Source organism: Hippopotamus amphibius, chromosome 9 (genome assembly GCF_030028045.1).
Source record: "Hippopotamus amphibius kiboko isolate mHipAmp2 chromosome 9, mHipAmp2.hap2, whole genome shotgun sequence".
NCBI classification, from domain to species: Eukaryota; Metazoa; Chordata; class Mammalia; order Artiodactyla; family Hippopotamidae; genus Hippopotamus; species Hippopotamus amphibius.
The window spans coordinates 40,136,408-40,157,615 of record NC_080194.1 but is presented as its reverse complement, the minus strand read 5'-3'; the positions used below and the strand labels follow the sequence as shown (position 1 = coordinate 40,157,615).

Sequence of the window (21,208 nt, the reverse complement as noted above, 5' to 3'; positions counted from 1 at the left end):
GGAACATTACACTCATTGATCTTTAGGAATGAAAATCTGCATCTAATGATGACATTGGCTCCACCTCCATAATACTATTTGATAAGCAGTTGCCAGTTTATTTTCCATGTGAGGAAATAGTGACTGGAGGCTCAAAATGATGACAAGATCATACAAAACAAGCCTTGGGAAATACTTGCAATCTTCACTCAGTTTTGCTGATGAGCTGCAGCCTCTGACTATGGTAGTTCATTACACTCGAGGAAAAAACCAATCAGGAGACTTATAAATAGATCCCTATAATTTAATATCTGGGAGTTTCTCTGATTAAACTTGGCATTTAATAGAATTGTATGTGAATTTTCTACTGATATAGCTAAGCCTATTCCGATTCTCTATTGTAAACATTCAGATAAAATTTGAAGTACATAACAGTCCTATAATAATCTTTCAAGGATCATTTCCTTATTTTCCTTCTTCAAAATATCAAGGAACTTTTGCCATGATATTGCCTCTGTCTCATCTCATGAAGATAATCTTAAGAAACCATCTCAAAATGATTTCAAAAACAATTGACCCATTCTCCCTCCAAAAAAAAAAGGATGACAAATAATTTAAATATTGAATATCAATCCACTCCCAGGTGAGTGTAAAATAAATGAGGATCCTTGAGAGTGCAATGTGTATTCTAAAGTAAGGAAAACTGATATCATAGATTCAAATCTGGAATCATGGGCTTGAGTTATTTCAACTTTTAGTAGTCATCTGTACAGTCTCTACAGGAGCTCAATCCTTCACTCCTGGAGTCTAACAACACTCATTCTGTTGTGAACTTAATGGGTTTCTAACAGAAGTGAATGTCATATCATGGTACATAAAGGACCTGCAAAATAATTTTTCAGAGTCAGCTTTGATTACTTTTGCTGGAATTTTTGGCAGAATTTGTGGGTAAGTATAATCCCTTTCTTTGCCAATGAAGTTGGTGAAAAAGAGTTGGTTTTGCTTCTTCATGATGTGGCTATTGTGGTAATAATTTGAGTACACGGTAGTAGATATATTAAACTCATTGCCATGGGAATGTCTCAATGTTCAGCTTGGTCTCCTACTTTAGAAAACAATAAATTTTAAGTCTTCAAGTGGATGAACACCACAGATATAATGTGATTTTCATCATTGCAGGGTGTATGTAGTTTATCCATTAATTAAAATAAAAAATGAGAACCAGTTATCTGACAATACAATGCTATATGAAAGTCTGGGGGATCTTTAACTTCCTATTTTCTTAGAAATGTTAAAGTCTTCACAGCTCTTGGGTCTTCCCAAATACTTTGACAAAGACATTTAATGTATTTTTCAATGTGTTTATTTGTGTGTAATGAATATTCAATTCTTTGTCACATGGATTTCACTTTAGGTAAAGTGGATTTATAATAATTTAAGAAAAATAAATTTATAATAAAACATGAAGGTAAAGTACATATAATATGGGTGATTCTTCACATTACTGATGTATTTCAATTTTTAAATTTATCTAAGCAGTTTAATGCAGTACAATCCCCCAAAGTATTCTCATGATTTAGAGACATTTATACCTGCTTCCTGGTAGACTTACAAGTTTCATCTCTATCTAAATATAAAGCTTTTTAAAAAATAACACTTCAAGAAAAAATGAAGCTCTTATTCTAAGCATGTGTACTGGCCTAATTGTAGAGTGCAATGTACATTTCTAGGTTCTATTTTAGTTTTGTTTGCATTCAAGACACAAACAAAAATTACTTGGTAGAAAATTACTGAAAATGTACCATAACACTGCCTTATATTTATAAACTCGATTCTCAGCTGTGTAGATTCTATAAAAACTTCTGATAACACAGAAAACAATATAAGAGCAAAATATACGAAGAATAGAGGTAAAAATAATTCTTCAAGGGACTTTCCTGGTGGTCCAGTTTTTAAGACTCTGAGCTTCCAATGCAGGGGGTGTGGGTTTGATCCCTGGGGAACTAAGATGCCATATGTTGTGTGGTGCAGCCAAAAATTTAAACAATAAAAAATTAAACATAAAAAATAAAGATATCATGATTAATATAAAAATAATAATTCTTCATGAACTTTGTTCTCAGGTAAAAACTGTACAAAATAAACCAATACACAGCACAAATTAATAAAATAATAAATAAAAAATATGCCTTTAAAAAAGAGTAGTTTTAGCTAACTCTTCTAACCAAGTTAAAAAAAAAAACCCTGAAATAATAGCTAGCATTATTTTTTGTCCCAAATATCTCTTAAAGCATAAAATTACTAAGGCAATAGATATTATATGAATCTAACCATGCAGTACGGTTGAGTTGTTTAAAACCTTGGCTGTAGGATCAGAACTGTGTTTTTTCCTCTGTGACCAATTGTAGCAAAATCATAATTGAAATGCTGGCCATGTAATACACTTAATTTTCTCAAAACTGCAAGAAAGAGTTGTTAAAAACACAGGTCCTTAACATGCATTCATCTGAAGAAGTTACATAGTGTTATATGAGGATATAGATATCCAAATACAAGAAGATCAAAGTTTTGAAGAGGAGATCTAAATTCAGCTCCTTGCAGAACTTCCTGGGCCAACAATGACAGAGAGCCAGAGTCTCATAGCGCTGTGATATGAAGCTGTCCTTCTATGTAGTGGAAAAAGTATCCACGACATCAGCGTGTTCAGACACATGATTACTGTCACCTTGTTAGTGGCCAGAATGAATGGACCTAATTCATAAGTACATACACACTAAAAAATATAATGGTAACTCTACATTTTAGAATATGCTATATGTCCATATACAACCTAAAAATGGTATAATTATTTTTCCAAGTGTTCAATACATTTAAAAGAATGTATGTAAGATCACATTTGTACCATAACTTTTTATATTTCTTTGAGTCAATGACTACCTCTGCAAGTCACATAAATTTCATAGTTCAACCTTACAAAATCGTGGTATAATGTTGTTGAAGTTTCTTTTGTTCATGTTTATAACAATAGCAACTATAGTTAATGCCGAGTTTATAATATGAAACATATTCAATATTTGTTGAATGAAGAAGATTCTTGAATGGACTGAATCACTAGTTTTTCTATACAAAATAATACTCTCTAGAATTTATGAATGAGGATAAATACTTTCACCAGTAAAATAATCATTTAAAACATTGCACTTGATTTTAAAAAATCACAAGAAAAATATATTATTTCATAAAATTTGCTACCTGGAAAAGATGTGTACACTTTGTAGTTCCCATTATAAAGCCTCACATCCAGAGAAGAGTTTTCTGCTTTTCCCATACATTTTGGCTTGATTCATTAATGATTCATGTCTATTTCCTACCACAATTACTGTGTGGATCATATCTTTACTTCAAGTCTTACATATGCATAATAGATACTACAATTACAATTACTACAACTATTATCAATTATTAATAATATTATTATTACTATAATACAGTTTCTTAAAAGTTTCTGTAAAGGTAAATGCTTGTTTAATTTCTCTAGCTTTTCAAATATAAATTTAAACACAAAACTGCTAATACTGGGTAGTCAAGTGTTTCAATCTAAGATACTCAGAGAACTTACATTTGGAAACCAAAATAATCCACAAACATATTGAATGTTCAGAATTTTTAAAAACCTAGAAAATAAAACTATTTTGGTGCTTGTTAAGGCTTCTCCAGAACCATTGGCCCTCATACTTCTCTTGTTCCAACTGATCTGACATGATAAATCCTTGGTAGACTCTGAATAAATTCATTCAAGCACAACCTTGTAGTGCTTCAAATTATGCCATGCACCAAACCCCATTCCCAGGGTAAAAGCTATCAACACTATTAATCAGAAAATGTAAATGGAGGTGATCCTTCTATAAATGTTGGGTGGAAGCCAGTAGGTAAATCAAGTCCTGTTTCCTCTCCTTTAAATATCAGTTATGAGATACAAGTTCTAAGGAATGGTCTCATATGATGTCGTCACATTTAGCAGCAGCCAGTTCCATAATGCACCGTAATCAAGGACCTCCTACTTTTTTTGTTCCTCATTCATAGTCATTACTATGCGTCTCCAGTATGGTAATAGCACATCATACCCTTGCTCTAGGCTTTCATTTTGGGGGAGTAGGGCTACAATGTTAGGAAGGAATAAGTTGAAATCCCAGTAACTTCTCAACCCAGTTAAGATATTAAATCATGAACAATAACACACCCCAGGAGAACTTAAATATTAGTACCACCATTTAGGCTTGATAAATATGTCACCAAGAAGAGGAATGAGGGAATAACTTTGTAGCCTAATTATTTCCTTTTCTCCAGTCAGTCAGCCTGGTAAAAGGCCAGATGTCCTTTTGTGGAAAGCTGGAAGAAAGAGTTAAAGTATACATATATATCCAAGGGGTTCTGAGTATTGTCAGATGATAAATAAGATAGAAGAGATCATTACTCCTTTTCCCCTACATCTTAAGAAATCTCATATTCCTTTGATTTCACTCCTAATGAGCTCAAAATCAACTTGCTCCAAATGTGATTCAGGACCAGATATTCTCCAGATAGGCTCCAGGAAAAGGGAGACACTTTTTCCTCTAGAAACCAGAGCATTTCCTGACCCTATGTTCCAAGTCTGACACCAACTTGCCTCTGGGAAGGAAGCTTAAGATGAGAAGAGTATTGATGCTCTAGGGGCATCAGGAGGAGGACGGTGCTCTGTGATCAACCAACTCAGGAATATCCAGCCACTCATCCATAATATGTGCTGGAAATTTTGGTGGAAACATTGACATAAGGAGCCCATTCACATGCCAGGCCAGCCCTCAGCTCATTCCCTACACACTGGGAATTGGGAGTGATAAGGGGTTGTTATGGCCATTTATTTAGGAAAAAATAATCGAATAGGGTTTTTAAACCTTGTTTTACTCAATATTTCTGTCCATGTTTTCTCTGTGTTTAGAATTTTTAACAACAACAACAAAAGATGAGGGACTAAAGTAATGTAATTTAGAATTCAAAGATTTTCATGGGTAATTAGGTCACATTTTCTTATATTTCTGCACCTCAAGTAATTAAAGACATAAACAATGTTGTTCCTAAGCTTTCTGGATTCTAGTTGACGGGATCCTCATTAACTCAAATGTTTCCTGGTTTACTGAAAACGAAAAAGGACAATTTAGAGAAAATCTGCCTTTGGTGTCTATGGAGATATGGTGGGAGTTTGAGTAATGTAGAACATAGGGGAAAGATAGGACAATCATAGGTCTTGAAGAGATTCATATCTACCCCAGCAACTCAGTCCTCTCTGTGTCAGGGCAAAGGACACCCCAACCTCCTTTTTGCACTCTTGCCGCTGTTGCAGATTACCTATTACACCTTTTCTTCCTCTTCCACTCAGTAACTAAGAATGAGACTATCCCTTATGTGATAGCAGTTAGATTATTTTTTAAAAGCTAAGGGTAATAAACCCCTGTTGTCTCCCAAAAGAAACTAGATTTAACACAATTTAGATGTGTGTATTTTCCCCATTTTATCATTATGTTCTCAGAGCCAGGAAAGGAGAAGTAATTATTACAATTTTGTTTTCTTAAATCATATGACCACTTTTAATTGCAAAAAAGTCTATATAATTAAGTAGTTAGAATATCACCTTATACCCTCAACACTGATCATTTGATGACTACTTGGAGGAATGGCCAGTCTTTTTTAATTTTGCTTATTTTTTAATTGAAGTATAGTCGATTTACAATGTTGTGCCAATCTCTGCTGTGCAGCAAAGTGACTTTTTATATTCTTTTCCATTATGGTTTATCACAGGATAATGAATATAGTTCCCTGTGCTACACAGTAGGAATGTGTTGTTTATCCATCCTATATATCATAGTCTACATCTGCTAATCCCAAACTCCCAGTCCTTCCCACCCCCACCCCACACTCCCCTCCCGCCTGGCAACCACAAGTCTGTTTTCTATGACTGTAAGTATGTTTTTGTTTTGGAGACAGGTTCATTTGTGCCATATTTTAGATTCCACATATTAGTGATACTATATGGTATTTCTCTTTCTCTTTCTGACTTCCTTCACTTAGGATGATAATCTCAAATTGCATCCATATTGCTGCAAATGGCATCACTGCATTCTTTTTATAGCTGAGTAGTATTCCAATTGTGTATATGTACCACATCTTCTTTATCCATTCATCTGTTGATGGACATTTAGGTTGTTTCCACGTTTTGTCTATTTGAACAGTGCTGCTACAAACATAGGGGTGCATGTATCTTTTTGAATTATAGTTTTGTCCAGGTATATGGAGTGGCATTGCTGGATCATACGATAATTCTATTTTTAGTGTTCTGAGGAACCTCCACACTGTTTTCCATAGTGGCAGCACCAACTTACATTCCCACCAACAGTTTAGGAGGGGTCCCTTTTCTCCACATCCTCTCCAGCATTTGCTATTTGTATACTTTTTAATGATCACCTTTCTGATTGGTGTGATGTGGTACCTCACTAGTTTTGATTTGCATTTCTCTAATAATTAGTGATGTTGAGCATCTTTTGATGTGCCTATTGGCCATCTGTATATCTTCTTTGGGTAAATGTCTATTAAGGTGTTCTGCCCAGTTTTTGATTGGGTTGTTTGTTTTTTTGTCATTGTTGTTGTTGAGTTGTATGAGCTGTTTGTGTATTTTGGAGATTAAGCCCTCATCTTTCGCATTAATTACAAATATTTTCTCCTATTCCGTAGGTTGTCTTTTCAGTTTTTTTTATGGTTTCTTTTGCTGTGCAAAATCTTGTAAGTTTGATTAGATCTCATTTGTTTATTTTTGTTTTTATTTCTATTACCTTGGGAGACTGACCTGAGAAAACATTGGTATGATTTATGTCAGAGAATGTTTTACATATGCTCTCTTCTAGGAGTTTTATGGTGTTATGTCTTATATTTAAGTCCTTTTTTATTTTAATTAACTTTATTTTATTATTTCTTTGACATACAATAAACTGCATTTATCTAAAGTGTACATTTTAATTTTTTCTTATTAGTAACATATATATGGCAATCCCAGTCTCCCAGTTCACTCCATCATCACCCCCTGCATACACACACACACACACACACACTTTTCCTGTTTGGTGTCCAATGTTTGTTCTCTACATCTGTGTCTCTATTTCTGCCTTGCAAAACAGCTGATCTGTACCATCTTTCTATATTGTTACTATACGATATTTGTTTTTCTCTTTCTGACTTACTTCACTCTTCATGACCGTCTCTAGGTCCATCCATGTCTCTACAAATGTCCCAATTTAGTTCCTTTATATGGCTGAGTAACATTCCATTGTATATATGTACCACATCTTCTTTATCCATTCATCTGTTGATGGGCATTTAGGTTGCTTCCATGACCTGGCTATTGTAAATAGTGCTGCAATGAACATTGGGGTGCATGTGTCTTTTTGAATTATGGTTTTCTCTGGGTATATGCCTAGTAGTGGGATTGCTAGGTCATATGGTAATTCCATTTTCAGTTTTTTAAGGAACCTCCATACTGAACAGTGGCTGTATCCATTTACATTCCCACCAACAGTGCAAGAGCATTCCCTTTTCTCCACACCCTCTCCAGCATCTATTGTTTGTAGATCTTCTGATGATGCACATTCTAACCAGTGTGAGGTGATACCTCATTGTAGTTTTGATTTGCATTTCTCTAATAATTAGTGATGTTGAGCAGCTTTTCACGTGCCTCTTGGCCATCTGTATGTCTTCTTTGGAGAAATGCCTATTTAGGTCTTCTGCCCATTTTTTGATTGGGCTGTTTGTTTTTCGATATTGAGTTGCATGAACTGTTTATGTATTTCGGAGATTAATCCTTTGTTGATTCATGTGCAAATATTTCTCCCATTCTGAGGGCTGTCTTTTTGTCTTATTTATAGTTTCCTTTGCTGTGAAAAGGCTTTTAAGTTTCATTAGGTCCCACTTGTTTATTTTTGTTTTTATTTCCATTACTCTAGGAGGTGGGTCAAAAAAGATCTTGCTTTGATTTATGTCAAAGAGTGTTCTTCCCATGTTTTCCTCTAGGAGTTTTATAGTGTCTGGCCTTACACTTAGGTCTTTAAGCCATTATTGAGTTTATTTTTGTGTATGGTATTAGGGATTGGTCTAATTTCATTCTTTTACATGAAGCTGTCCAGTTTTCCCAGTACCACTTATTGAAGAGACTGTCTTTTCTCCATTGTATACTCTTGCCTCCTTTGTGATAGATTAGTTGACCATAGTGTATCTCTTGGCTTTCTATCCTGTTTCATCGATCTATATTTCTTTTTTGTGCCAGTACCATATTGTCTTGATTACTGTACCTTTGTAGTATAGTCTGAGATCAGGGAGTCTGATTCCTCCATCTCCATTCTTTTTCCATAAGATTGCTTAGGCTATTCAGGGTTTTCTTATGTTTAAATCTTGATGCCATTTTGAGTTTATTTTTGTGCATGTTGTGATAGTGTGTTCTAACTTCATTGATTTATATGTAGCTGTCCAACTTTCCCAGTACCACTTGCTGAAGAGACTGTTTTTTTTCTCATTTTATATTTTTGCCTCCTTCCTCGAAGTTTAATTGACCATAGGTGTGTGGGTTTATTTCTAGCCTCCCTATTCTGTCCCATTGATCTGTATGTCTGTTTTTGTACCAAAACCACACTGTTTTGATTACTGTAGCTTTGTAGTATTGTCTGAGGTCTGGGAGAGTTATGCCTCCTGCTTCCCCCTCACCCCCTCAAAATTGCTTTGGAAACTCTGAGTCTTTTATGGTTCCATGTAAATTTTTGGATTATTTCTTCTAGTTCTGTGAAAAATGTCATGGATATTTTGATAGGGATTGCATTAAATCTGTAGATTACTTTGGGTAGTATTGCCATTTTAAGAACAATAATTCTTCCAATCCAAGAGCATGGTATATCTTTCCATTTCTTTGAATTTTTTTTAATTTCCTTTATTAATGTTTTATAATTCTCAGCATATAAGTCTTTCACCTCCTTAATCAGGTTTATCCCTAGGTTTTTTTTTTTTTTTTTTTTTGGTGCTATTTTAAAACTTTTTTTTAACATTCCTTTTGTGATATTTAATTTTTAGTGAAAAGAAATGCAACAGATTTTTGAATGTTAACCTTGTATCCTGCTACTTTACTGAATTCACTTATTAGACCTCGTAGTTTTTGTGTGGAATTCTTAGGTTTTCTATATATAGTATCATATCATCTGCATATAGTGATTCCCTTCCAATTTAGATAACTTTTATTTATTTTTCTTGTCCGATTGCTGTGGCTAGGACTTCCAATACTATGTTGAATAGAAGTGGTGAGAGTGAGCATCCTTGCCTTGTTGTGGATTTTAGTGAAAAAGCATTTGGCTTTTCACTGTTGAGTATTATATTATATTGGCTGTGGGTTTGTCATAAATGGCTTTTATTATAGGAATGGCCAATCTTATATATGAGATGATGGAGGAAATCTCTTAGGCTCTAGAATTTTCCTCTTCTCATGGAGTTTCTTCACTACTATCATCAAAAATTTTTCACTTCTCTGTTTTCTTTTATGTTTCCTTAATATTCTATAGCCTGTTTCTGCCTTGACAAAATAACCAGGCTTTCTATTAGCTACCATACATTGAGGATTTGGATTGTTCCACACACTAAGCTTTTCTATAAATGTAAACCCAAAGAATAAAGAGTGTTGTTCATTATCCCAGTATACAAAGGGTTAAGTTGTAACCAACCCACTGTGGTCATGGGGAGTGTGTCCTGATGTGAATTCAGGATGGGAAAAAACCAAGATGAAGGCTTCTGTGCTTTGGATATATGGGTTCCTAGATAGTTAAGACACATATCTAAGGAAAAAAATTCAATGACCCCAGATTCGTGTATCTTTCCACACATAAAAAAGTATATATGTATATATATACATATTGGCTCTGCCCCTAATTCTTTAAAGCAGTTCCTCAGAGCTATCTGAGAAGCTGTTTCCCAGGCTACAGTCTTCAATGAGGTCTGGGAATATAACTGAAATTTACTGCTGTTATGTTGCCTTTTTTTTTTTTTTTTCAGTCTACATACATGATCTTATTTAACACTCAGCTAAGTAAGAATCGTGTTCTTAATTTACAGATGAGTAATTAGTTAATAAGTATGGTACTTCAGCAAGATCCCATAAATTGTAAGTGAGGTATCCAGAATTAGTAGACAGGTCATTTCTGTGATTACCAAGCCCCTGACTTTAACCACTTGCTGAATACTAGGTGAAAGAAAAACACACTCACTGTGTTTTTCTCTGCGCTGACTATAAGACCAGTTTTCTGCTGCCAACACCAATCAAAATTCCTTGTAAGTAAATTATGTAAATATTGCATTTTTAGTCTTTAAAAACCTCTAATTTTTCTCCCTAGTGAAACACTACTGGGGTTGCTGCTGAAATCTGAACCCCAATTGCAATTCTTAGATCCCAAATAAACACTTCTGCTTGACTTTTGAGTCCTAACTTTTTTAGGTTGACAACATCATAAAAAACTTCTGTTTCCAGAGCATATAGAGGTGACCAGATCTGAGTTAATCTCTTTGTTTGAGTAACTGGGATCAGATTTTAGGCATAGATAGAAGGTAGCAAAATGAAAAATGATTAAAATATTAGAGAGTGACTAATGAAACTGAACTAAAGGGAGAAAAAACAAGGTTTTGTTAAGAGAATTTGAATCCCCACACCCAAATATGAATCATTATCTGGAAGATTATAGAACTGGAGAGGTATTAAGAGCTAGGCATGATACCATAGGATCTTCAGGATTCAAGCCACAGCTAATCATTCATAGTACAGTATAAATATATTAAAAAGAAAAAGGAAGTCCACTATGCAAAGTAGGATATGTGATCTTAGAGCTCAAGAAGTCTAGGGATCCATTGATCTTGAACCTCTGGGAAAAAAACTATTATTTTGCTCCTCTAACTTCAGCGTATGTCTAAACTAGCCAGATCCTACTTTTACATATATATATATATTATATTACTGTTGTAATATATATTATGTTACACATATATAATATATATTATGTTACATATATATTACTATTCTACTATAAATAGTTCATTTTTTAATTTGGTACCACTGTATTGTTTTTCTTTCACTCCCTTCTCAATCCCCCTTTCTCATTCTTCACCTGCTAACACTGGTAAAAAAACAAAAACAAAAACAAAAACAAACAAACAGCAACAAAAAATCCAGCGTTTCTATTCCCTACTCTGTATTCATCCCTATTCTGCTCAACAGATCAACCCTAAACATAATTGAGCCGTAATTCACTTAGAGAACCAACTTCACCTGTCTCTGTCTGAAAAAAGACTGTTGTCTTCAAATCTCCACTCAAGGCCACATTTAGTGTCCCCAAAAAACAGTAGTTTGTTCAATATTTATTGAAAGAATTATTTAATTTAAGAAAGGTGAAATCTGTTCTGACAAATTCCATTTGAGAAACAATGCCAGGGATAAACAACTCACTCACTGGGACCAGGAGCAGTGTGGTTAATACTGAAGACTCCCATAGGATTGTGTACTAATACTCACAGGACAACAGAAACAGGATTTCTTCTAGGACACCAAGGATCTCACAAGAATTAACAGCTGCTGTGAAAATGAGATGGCATTTGGAACTATATAAAGAAGGAATATTGAATGCTGGCTTTTCAGGCAAACAAGGCTAGAGCTCGAGGAAGATGCCAAAGATTGGTTCTCTCTACTTCATGGTTTTCATTTCCACAAGAGCTAAGAGCTACATCAAGAATACTGAAACTTTCCCACTTTCCAGCTCTGGTAAAGCTGTTGCATGATTATTTGCTTCTGCCATTTGGAATGTATTATAGAACCTCAAAAAAATCTGGCCAAACTGCCATCCAAAGCACTGAATTTATTTGCTCAATGCTCAGTATGTTTGAATGATAAAGGTTGAATGATAGTGAAAGCTGAAGCCTTTTGACTTCCCATCCAAGTTTTCTTCTTCAGGCATCAGAATCAGTGGTCAGAAGAGAGAATACCAACCTCTATGGCATCCATTAACATGTCATATTTGAACCCCAGAAATGTAACCTTGGTTGGAATTCCTGGACTAGAACATACACAGTTTTAGATTCGGTTTCCGTTCTTTGCTGTGTGCCTAGTTGCTCTTTTGGGAAATAATGTTTTACTAATCACCATCCCTACAGAAAGCAGACTGCACCAGCCCATGTACATCTTCCTAGCCTTGTTGGCAGCCACCAACATAGCACTCTGTGCAGCCATTGCTCCCAAGATGTTGGCTATCTTCTGGTTTGGTTCTTGTTCCGTGGCCTTTGACACCTGCTTAGCCCAGCTATGCTTCATTCATGCCCTGAAGTGCATGGAGTTTGGCATCCTGTTGGCCATGGCCTTTGACTTCCACATTGCCATCTGTGATCCTCTGAGGCACACATACATCCTTCACACCTTCAACCCTTGATCTCATGATAGTGATGGTGGCAAATTGAGCTATAGTGATGGTTGGTCTGTTACGCATTCTAATCAAAAGATTACACATTTTTCATTCCATTGTAATTGCCCTTACTCTTACTGCGAGCCCATGGCTGTGATCAAGTAGGCTGCAGAAGACATCCAAGTCAATAAAATGTGTGGTCTTTTCATGAGTTTTACAATTCTGGAATTTGAAATGATTTTTACCCTCATTTCCTATATCCTTATTTTCCAGGCTGTTTTTCGTCTACACCAAAAGGAGTTATGGCTCAAAGCATTCAACACAGGTACAGCTCACATTTTTGTTTTCCCTGAGTTTTACATTCTTGCCTTCTTCTCCTTCTTCAGCCATCGGTTTGGACATGATGTCTCCTCTACCCACATTCTTCTGTCTACCATTTACCTTGTTGTGCCACCTGCACTCAACCCTATTGTCTATGGTATAAAAAATAATGTGTAAGCGTGTGGCACAGATTTTTCTTCTGAATCATGGATCCCAGCAGTGATCCATCAAACGTCTGTGGACACATAGAGAATATTTTTATTTCCTATGAATGTATATGGTATCAACTATGAATTGATTTTAACCATTGCTTTTGTTGCATACCACATACTTTGACATTCTGTATTTCCATTCTTATTCAGCTAAAAATAAGACTAATATTCACTGCGATTTCTGTGTTATTGCATGAGCTATTGAGATATGTGCTACATGATTTCCAAATATTTAAAATCTTGAATGTTTTTAATTAAATTCTAATTTAGTTAGATTGTGTCCAGAGAATATGCTCTTTACAATATTAAATATTTGAAATGTGTTGACTTGCATTATGGCCCAGTTTAAGGTCTATTTTGTGTATCATTGAAATTAATATGCATTATATGGTTATTGAAAACTAAGAAAAATAAGAGCAAATTAAACATAAATAAGTTGAAAGATGGAAATGTGATAGAAAATGCATTAGTAAATTATGAAGCAAATTACAGGAGAAAAGCCAGAGAGAGATGGAGAGAGAGAGAGAGAGAATATAAATCACTAACACAAGGAAAGAATGAAGTCTTATTACTACATATTATATACATGAAAACATTAATAATGAAATATTGTGAATACATTACTACCAATGAATTCAACTATATAAACAGAATACGCACAATTCTTGAGAGATATAAATTACAAACATTGGAAAGAAAGAAATATAAAACCTGAATATCCTTATATCTATAAAGCAACTGAATTTTTAGAATTATCCTTTTATTATTTTTGAAAAATGAAAATTGCATATATATAGCACATATATTAAATATTTAAATATATGCAATTTAAAAAATTGTACACACACACAGACATACTGAAAATATTACCTCAAGGAAACTAACATATCCATCATCTCACACAGTTACTTTTTGTGTGTATGATGAGAACACCGAAGATCTGCTTTCTTAGCAATCAAGTATACAGCACATTATTAACTACAGTCACCATGCTGTGCATTATGTTTCTAGAATGTATACATCTTATAACTGAACATTTGTACCCTTTGATAAATATCTCCCTTCTCCCCCTATACCACAGCCTGTGGTAACCATCATCATTTCTCTGTTACTATGAGTCTATGACTTTGACATTTTTTTTTTTAACATTCAACATATAAATGAGATCACGTAATATCTGTCTTTCTGTATCTGGCTTATTTCACTTAGGATAATGTACTCCAAGTTCATTCATGTTGTCATAAATGGCAGCATTTCCTTCTTTTTTAAGGCTGAATAATATTGTATATATTTATATATCTCATTTTGTTTACCCATTTATCTTTCAATGGACACAAGTTGCTTCCATATCTTGGTTACTGTGAATACTGCTGCAATAAACATGGGGGTGCAGATATCTCTTTGCATTAGATATTATTTCCTTGGGATATGTACCCAGAAGTAGGATTGCTGAATCATATGTTAGTTCTATTTTTAATTTTTTGAAGTACCTTCATATTATTTTTCATAATGACTATACCAATTTACATTCCCATCCGTAGTGCACAAGGGTTCCCTTTTCTCCACATTCTCACCAATACTTACAATCTTTTGACATTTTGATAATAGCCCTTCTAACAGATGTGAGGTGATATCTAATTGGGGTATTGATTTCATTTCCCTAATGATTAGTGATGGTGAGCGCCTTTTCATATACCCTGATCTAGGGGAAAAGTTTTCAGTCTTTTACCATTGTGTGTAAAGTTGCCACTGATTTTTCATAAATGTCTTTTAGCATTTTGAAGAATTTTCCCTCTACTTCTAGTTTTCTGAGTGCTGTTATCATGAAAGAGTGTTAGATTTCGTCAAATATTTTTCTGCACAAACTAAGATGGCCATGCGTTTTTGTCTTTGTTTTGTTTTCTGGTTTGTTTGTTTCTCTTGTTCCATTAATGTGGTGTGTTATATTGATTTTTTATTGTTGTCAAGCCACACTTGCGTTCCTGAAATATATGCCACTTGGTCGTGGTGTGTAATCTTTTAATATGCTATTGGATTCAGTTAGATGGTATTTTGTTGAGAAATTTTGCATCTATATTCATAAAGAATATTGGTCTTAAATCTTATTCTTGTTATTTCTTTAATTGGCTTTGATAGTCTAAGTCTAGCCACACAGAATAAATACCCAGTCCTGGACATGTGTAATGTTCCATGATATATGCGATGGTCCTTGTGAGCTCATATACCCCCCAGAAATGTTTTCCTTTACGTTCTTCTTTTGGGGCTTTGAAACTGTCTGCTGCTTGTCCTAACTCCTGTCCTTCACTCTAGGTGGACATAGACAATATTTGTCTTTAAATCTGTTTAATAGGCCCCTCTTCCTCCCAGAAATCTGCTCCAGCCCAAGGAGTTGGGAGCAAAGGTGGTGCTCTGTTCTGTTTTTTCAGTGAACCAACAGGTCAAAATGCACAACTACACTGTTTTAAGAATAAAGTTCTTATTAGCCTCCTGGTACCTACAAGCCACACCAGAAATGTGGGATCACCATTCCCACAGCTACTGCTGCACTGTGGAATGGAAGATGGTAGATGAATAATGAAAAAGGCCATAACACTCTACCAAAATTCAGCTGCCTTTTTTTCCCCCTTCATTAAGCAGTCCCCTTGTGGTTGTCATGTTTGGATTAGATCCTGGCATTCTGAAAAAAGTTTATCTTGTCAGGTTTTGAAAGTTTGTAGTTGTTGGAATGGAGTAACTGATTCTTTGAGTTCCTTACTTCACCACTTTCCATTGAAATCCTTGTCTTTAATTGATGTTTATGAAAGATTATTCAGTTACATAGCAAACAACAACCTGGTGAAGAAATACCAAAAGTATACTCCTATAGACATTTTAATGATAACCAAATTCCTCAATATAACCATCTCTCCCAAATCAGCTCTTACTGGGCTTCATAAATCTTTTCAATGTTATAACTCTTTGTACTATAGATAACTAAAATTAACAATGAGTTTCCAAGCAAATGTGCATTTAAATTCTGAAAAGTAGCCTAATTCTAAAAGTGATCCACAGTTTTTTATATCTTTCAATTTTTGATTGAGCAATGCAATGACATAATAAATATGAATTAACAAAAGGGACAATAAGCAAAAAGTATACTGAACGTTTCATTATAAAAACTTAAACACCCTAGGAATTAATTTGGAAAGATAACAGCACACTGTGCTAACCACAGTCACTTGGTTAAATACAGAGTGAAATGATAATTAAACAGGAGGAATTTGCAAGTTTGAAGGATTTAATTCATTGCAAACATCAATGTTTGCAATGAATTAAAGTGGTAATAACCTGAATTGAATTCAACTGTTGATATAATTTAACACTATTTTGTAAATATTTCAAAGTATTCATTAAAGATGTACACACATATCAAATTCCATCTCTATGTATCATTCTGAATCCAATCAAAACAGAGAAACCACCCAGTGCTTTGGACAGGGAAATCTTAATGTAAATAATTATTCACTTTAACTGAGGATTGGATTATTGAGGGATCGGCTAGTAAGAAGTAAAGAGAATTCTAAAGGATATAGAAACAGTGGATATAAGACACTGCCACTACCCCTAAGGAGGGCTGAAATACAGAGTACCCAAGAGAGAAGCCCGCCTCTTTTGGTCTGAAATCCAGACCTCATTAGAGAAGGCAAAGACTTGGGTCACTGAAAGACAGAAAAGTGCTCCAGTGGAACCTGCTAGATATCCATCCTCTAGGGTACCAGGAAATGCTGCTCACTGGTTTCTGAGGAAGCTGCTGGCTGCTATCTACTTTGTGCATTGAAGAACCTGGGTCCTGGAGTAGTTGGTAAGAGCTGCAGGAGCCTGTTGGGGACTAGAGACAGCAGCCAAATTACTTCTCTTTGGAGTGAGCACATAGGAACCAGGAAGAAAATTCTCTCCTCCTGCAGAGCCTCACTAGTGCCCTCCACTGACAAAGTTTAGCATTGTACCAACTGGTAAAGGGGAGAAAAAAAATAGGGAGCCAAGGTACATTTTCACAGACAAGGAAAAAATTCTTAATCAGCACAGGCTGCATGGCAAGTAATAAAGTGGTGGGCCCATGTATAGAAACACAGCATGCAGGCAGGGCCACGTCTTCAGTGAGTGCAGTGCTTGTAGCAGTCCTTACCTACATAGATGACCAAAAAATTCTCTTTATCTGTTAAAAAAAAAGTCCCATAGATGGGATGGGTAAACAGCAGTTCATTTTGTTCTGATACTATTGCCAACAATAGGGCGAGAAAGCACGGACCAAGTATGAATACTCAGCTCCCCTGAAATCCAAGGTGGGAGAATTTGAAGAGCTGGGGTTGGGGGGACTTCAAGGCATCTGCATCTGTTAATTGGGTATCCACCAGGAACAGTAAATCCTCTGCTATCTTCATGACAAGAGAGGTGTGTTTTACAACTTAGAGCAGAGGTACACCAAAGTTAGGCTCCTACCCCCGCCCCGCGCCCCCCCTGTCCCCCCCCCACCCGCACCAGAGACTGGAATAGAGGTGCACTGTCTTCCTTGAAGAATACATTTCAAAGGGATGGCTCCCAGGTCCTTGAGAAAGACAGTTCTATGCTGTCAAACTCTCAGAGTCTTTTAAATGACTTACATCTCAAAAGAGTAGAAAAATAATTTAATAATTAAAAGTTTTCTAAAGTAAATGCTCCACGAAAAGAAAGAATTACATGGTAGACATGGATTTACCGTGGTTTTTGATACTCTATGACCCAGAATAGCCAACATATCTTTGCAGATCCCATAAGAATAGCTTTCAGGGAAAGGAAGGAGGAGGTCAGTTACTAAAGAAACCAAACAAGGAAAGCCCAAAGTCCCAGTTTACCACAATAACTAAAATGTCTTGAGAGAAGGTTTACTCCCAGTATAGTTTACCAATCAGAACTGTGTTTTTCTCCTTCCTTCTTCCCTCCCTTCCTTCCTCCCTCCCTTCCTTTTTTGCTTCCTTTCTTTCTTCCTTTCTTTCAACACAGTTGTGGGTCCATCTGTAGAATTCTCTAGAAGATTAGATTTATCGAGTTAACTTAAGGAAAATTCCTACTTATGTCTTGTGACCTTTGATCATAATCTTAAAAAAGTAATAATAGATCATGTATTTGATGAAAAGCATCTATATCATCTAATAGGTCATTGATATCCTCTCTGTAACCTGACCAATCAGATTGTTGCTTTGCCCAATTAAATCATCTAGGTCCCCACTAGATTTTAATATTAAGTATCACAAGCAAGCTCACAAGGAGCATTTAAAAAGGATTGCATCAAACCATAGAACAATATCATGTTTATCACTTTTATAATAAACAACACATGTACTGATACCATTACTAAAGTTGGGGTCTTATCAAATCTTATAACACAGTCATATTCCAATCACAAAATAGTAAAGTGTGATTCATACTCTTGTGTCTTGAACTTTTAAATCGCCAAGTCAAGGTCTCTCATTTTGGAAGTTTTGTGAGTCTGTATTTCCAATGTGTCTTACTGGATAAGAGTAAAGAATATTGGTTAGATTCTAATATAGAGTGTAGGTGTGCAAGAGTTGTAGCCAAAGGTGCTTTTGTTCAGGTACATGGGGGTTACCATATTGTTTTTGCTGCTGCAATTGACATTACCCCATAGCCTCTAGAACATTACCTAGATTGAACTCCCACTATCATTACTGCAGCTGTTATTAGAATTTAGCTGCCCTACAGAACCTCTGAGCACTCAGATGGGCACACAGAAATTCTCAGGAGATTCTCTGTCAGCTACAGTTCTCATGGGATGAGACGATAGCTATTAATACATTTCCAATTAAAATCCTGTCAGAAAAGAGCTGTTCCATTGATTTTACATCCTAGTCAGCTGTTTTTCTCGGTGAGTTTCTTCTCTATGAATTGGGACCTCTGTATGCCTTACTGTTTTTAGTTTTAGCAAATTTTAACGGGAAGTAGAGAGGATAGTGAATCAGGTGATCTTAATCTCATCTCTCTCAGTAACAAACTTTCCTTTGGCATACCACCTTTATTCCTCCTAATCCAAGTTTATTTATCAATGATAGGAGAGAAGAAATAAATTTATGGCATTTAGAGACAAAAGAGATGTAAAAAATAATCTAATACCATCCTCTTAACTATCAATATACGTGAACAAAACTCAAAACTGATACATCCCAGATACTTAGTGCCAGGGCAACATGAAAATAAGGTTTCAGGCTGCTCAGCCAATGTTTACCTATAAAGTAGTCTAACATTGCTTGGTTTATTAACAAATAAGAAGATATAGTTTTGTGGTTTGGAAAGCTGTGTGTGTGTGCATGCAGGCGTGTGTGTGTGTGCAAACACACGTGTGTGCTTGCAGTTTGAGCAGGAAAGTTTGTAAGATGTGGAGAGACGGTGAAAGATAGAAGCATCCTATTGCCTTTAATGGCTTTGGTGTCTGGTCTTGTTACCACTGTAACTACAACTCATATCCCATCCCCTGATATACACTCTTCTCTTTAGCTGGGTGCATTAAAGTCTAATGTTTTTGTCTCTTGTTTCTTATACTTTACTCTACCTTCATTGAAGATATTTTCCTATTTCTTTTTGCTTCTCTTTCACTCAGAGATCAGTAATGAACATTTTCTGCTTTGATTATCACAAAGAGATAAGTTGCAAAAAGGAATGCCTTTGCTGTCTTAGAGGCATTTTTAATCTAAACTCTTTTAGAAAACTGGTTTTCCTATTCATGTGTTTTCCATCTACCTGGAATACTTTAAAGGAGGATATGATTATTTCTCAGATGAAATGGAGAAATCAATTTAAATAAGTGAAATTTATTGACTCCACCAAGTTATACACATCATCGGGAAGTCATTTTTCTATTGTAACCATGATCATTTCACCTGCTTACATATATGTCCAATCTTATGGATTGACTTAAGGAAGGTTATTCAGCTCCAGAAAAGTTACTGTTTCATGGATTTTTATTCAAATCTTTCTTTAGAATATTTCCTCATTTGTGTATTTTTGTTTTATATGTCTTCAAGAAGGCAGGAATGTGTCTCTGTCTTCAAAGAAGCTCTCTACACGTTCTGACAAGCATGAGCTACCAAAGATTGAGTGCTTATTTTCTCCCATACTTTGTGCTGAGTTTTTCATATATAAACTTATTTAGCCTTCCCAATAATTCAATGAATTAAGTGATATTATTATCTCTATATATAGTTGAGTAAACTTAAGGAAATTGGACAAGATTCCATTTGAGGTAAATAGTAGTATCAGCATTTTAGATGCTATGTCATATTTTTAAATTCCCTTACCATGATTTACTTACTATATTTTATATTTTTATGAGATAATTAGTCAGATGCGGCCACAAGAGAAAAGAGAGAGGTTCAGGAAAACAATGGTTATTATACTAACAGGTCCCAGAGATAAGAGACATAGCAGGCATTGCAGAGCCAAATGGAGAGTCACCAGGGTGATCAGGAGGCAGAATACAGGAGTAGGAGGTGGGGATCAGGGAAGAGCTTCAGTGCTTAGAACAAGGCCTTTTTGGGGTTTCCATTGGAAAGTCAAGACAGGGAAGGGTGAACAATTTAGGACTGGCTACTTCGAATAACATTTTTGTTGGCTTTGGATATAGAGGTGACCTCTGTTGCCTGGTACCTGGCCCTGGGATGTTCAAGGCAGAAAAATATTGCCTCCTGGAGTATGTGGGCCAGATAAAGGTAGTCTGGATTGGTTAGTTTGCATATCAAAGGTAAGCTACTGGCTGGGCATTTTGCTATTGCTATGAATTGATTCACCTAGACTAACAGGGACAGGCTCTCCCCAAACAGAAACATTTTCTAAGATGCTAAAATATAATACACAGAAAATTACATATCTATAATATTATGTAGAAAATGTTATATTTTTAATATCATATATTTACAGTATGTATGTTTGTATATTTACTGTATATCATCACATAAAATATAACTCTACAAATATTATATACTTATATATTATTTATGTGAATATTATATAATACATATATCTATTTTATTTATATATTTATATAAACATGTACATTTATGTATAATACACATACTATGCTATATAGAAGAAAAGTAACATAATATATTAATTAACACCTATAATTGAGATGCTGAAGCTAAATTTTACTTTCATCATTACATTGTCGTG

At 35.1% G+C, this 21,208-nt stretch overlaps 1 pseudogene; it reads left to right on the top strand.

The window, feature by feature from the left end:
* The first annotated feature begins 12,071 nt into the window (after positions 1 to 12,071).
* Positions 12,072 to 13,020, top strand: LOC130829416 (olfactory receptor 52A1-like; annotated as a pseudogene).
* Positions 13,021 to 21,208: the final 8,188 nt, after the last annotated feature.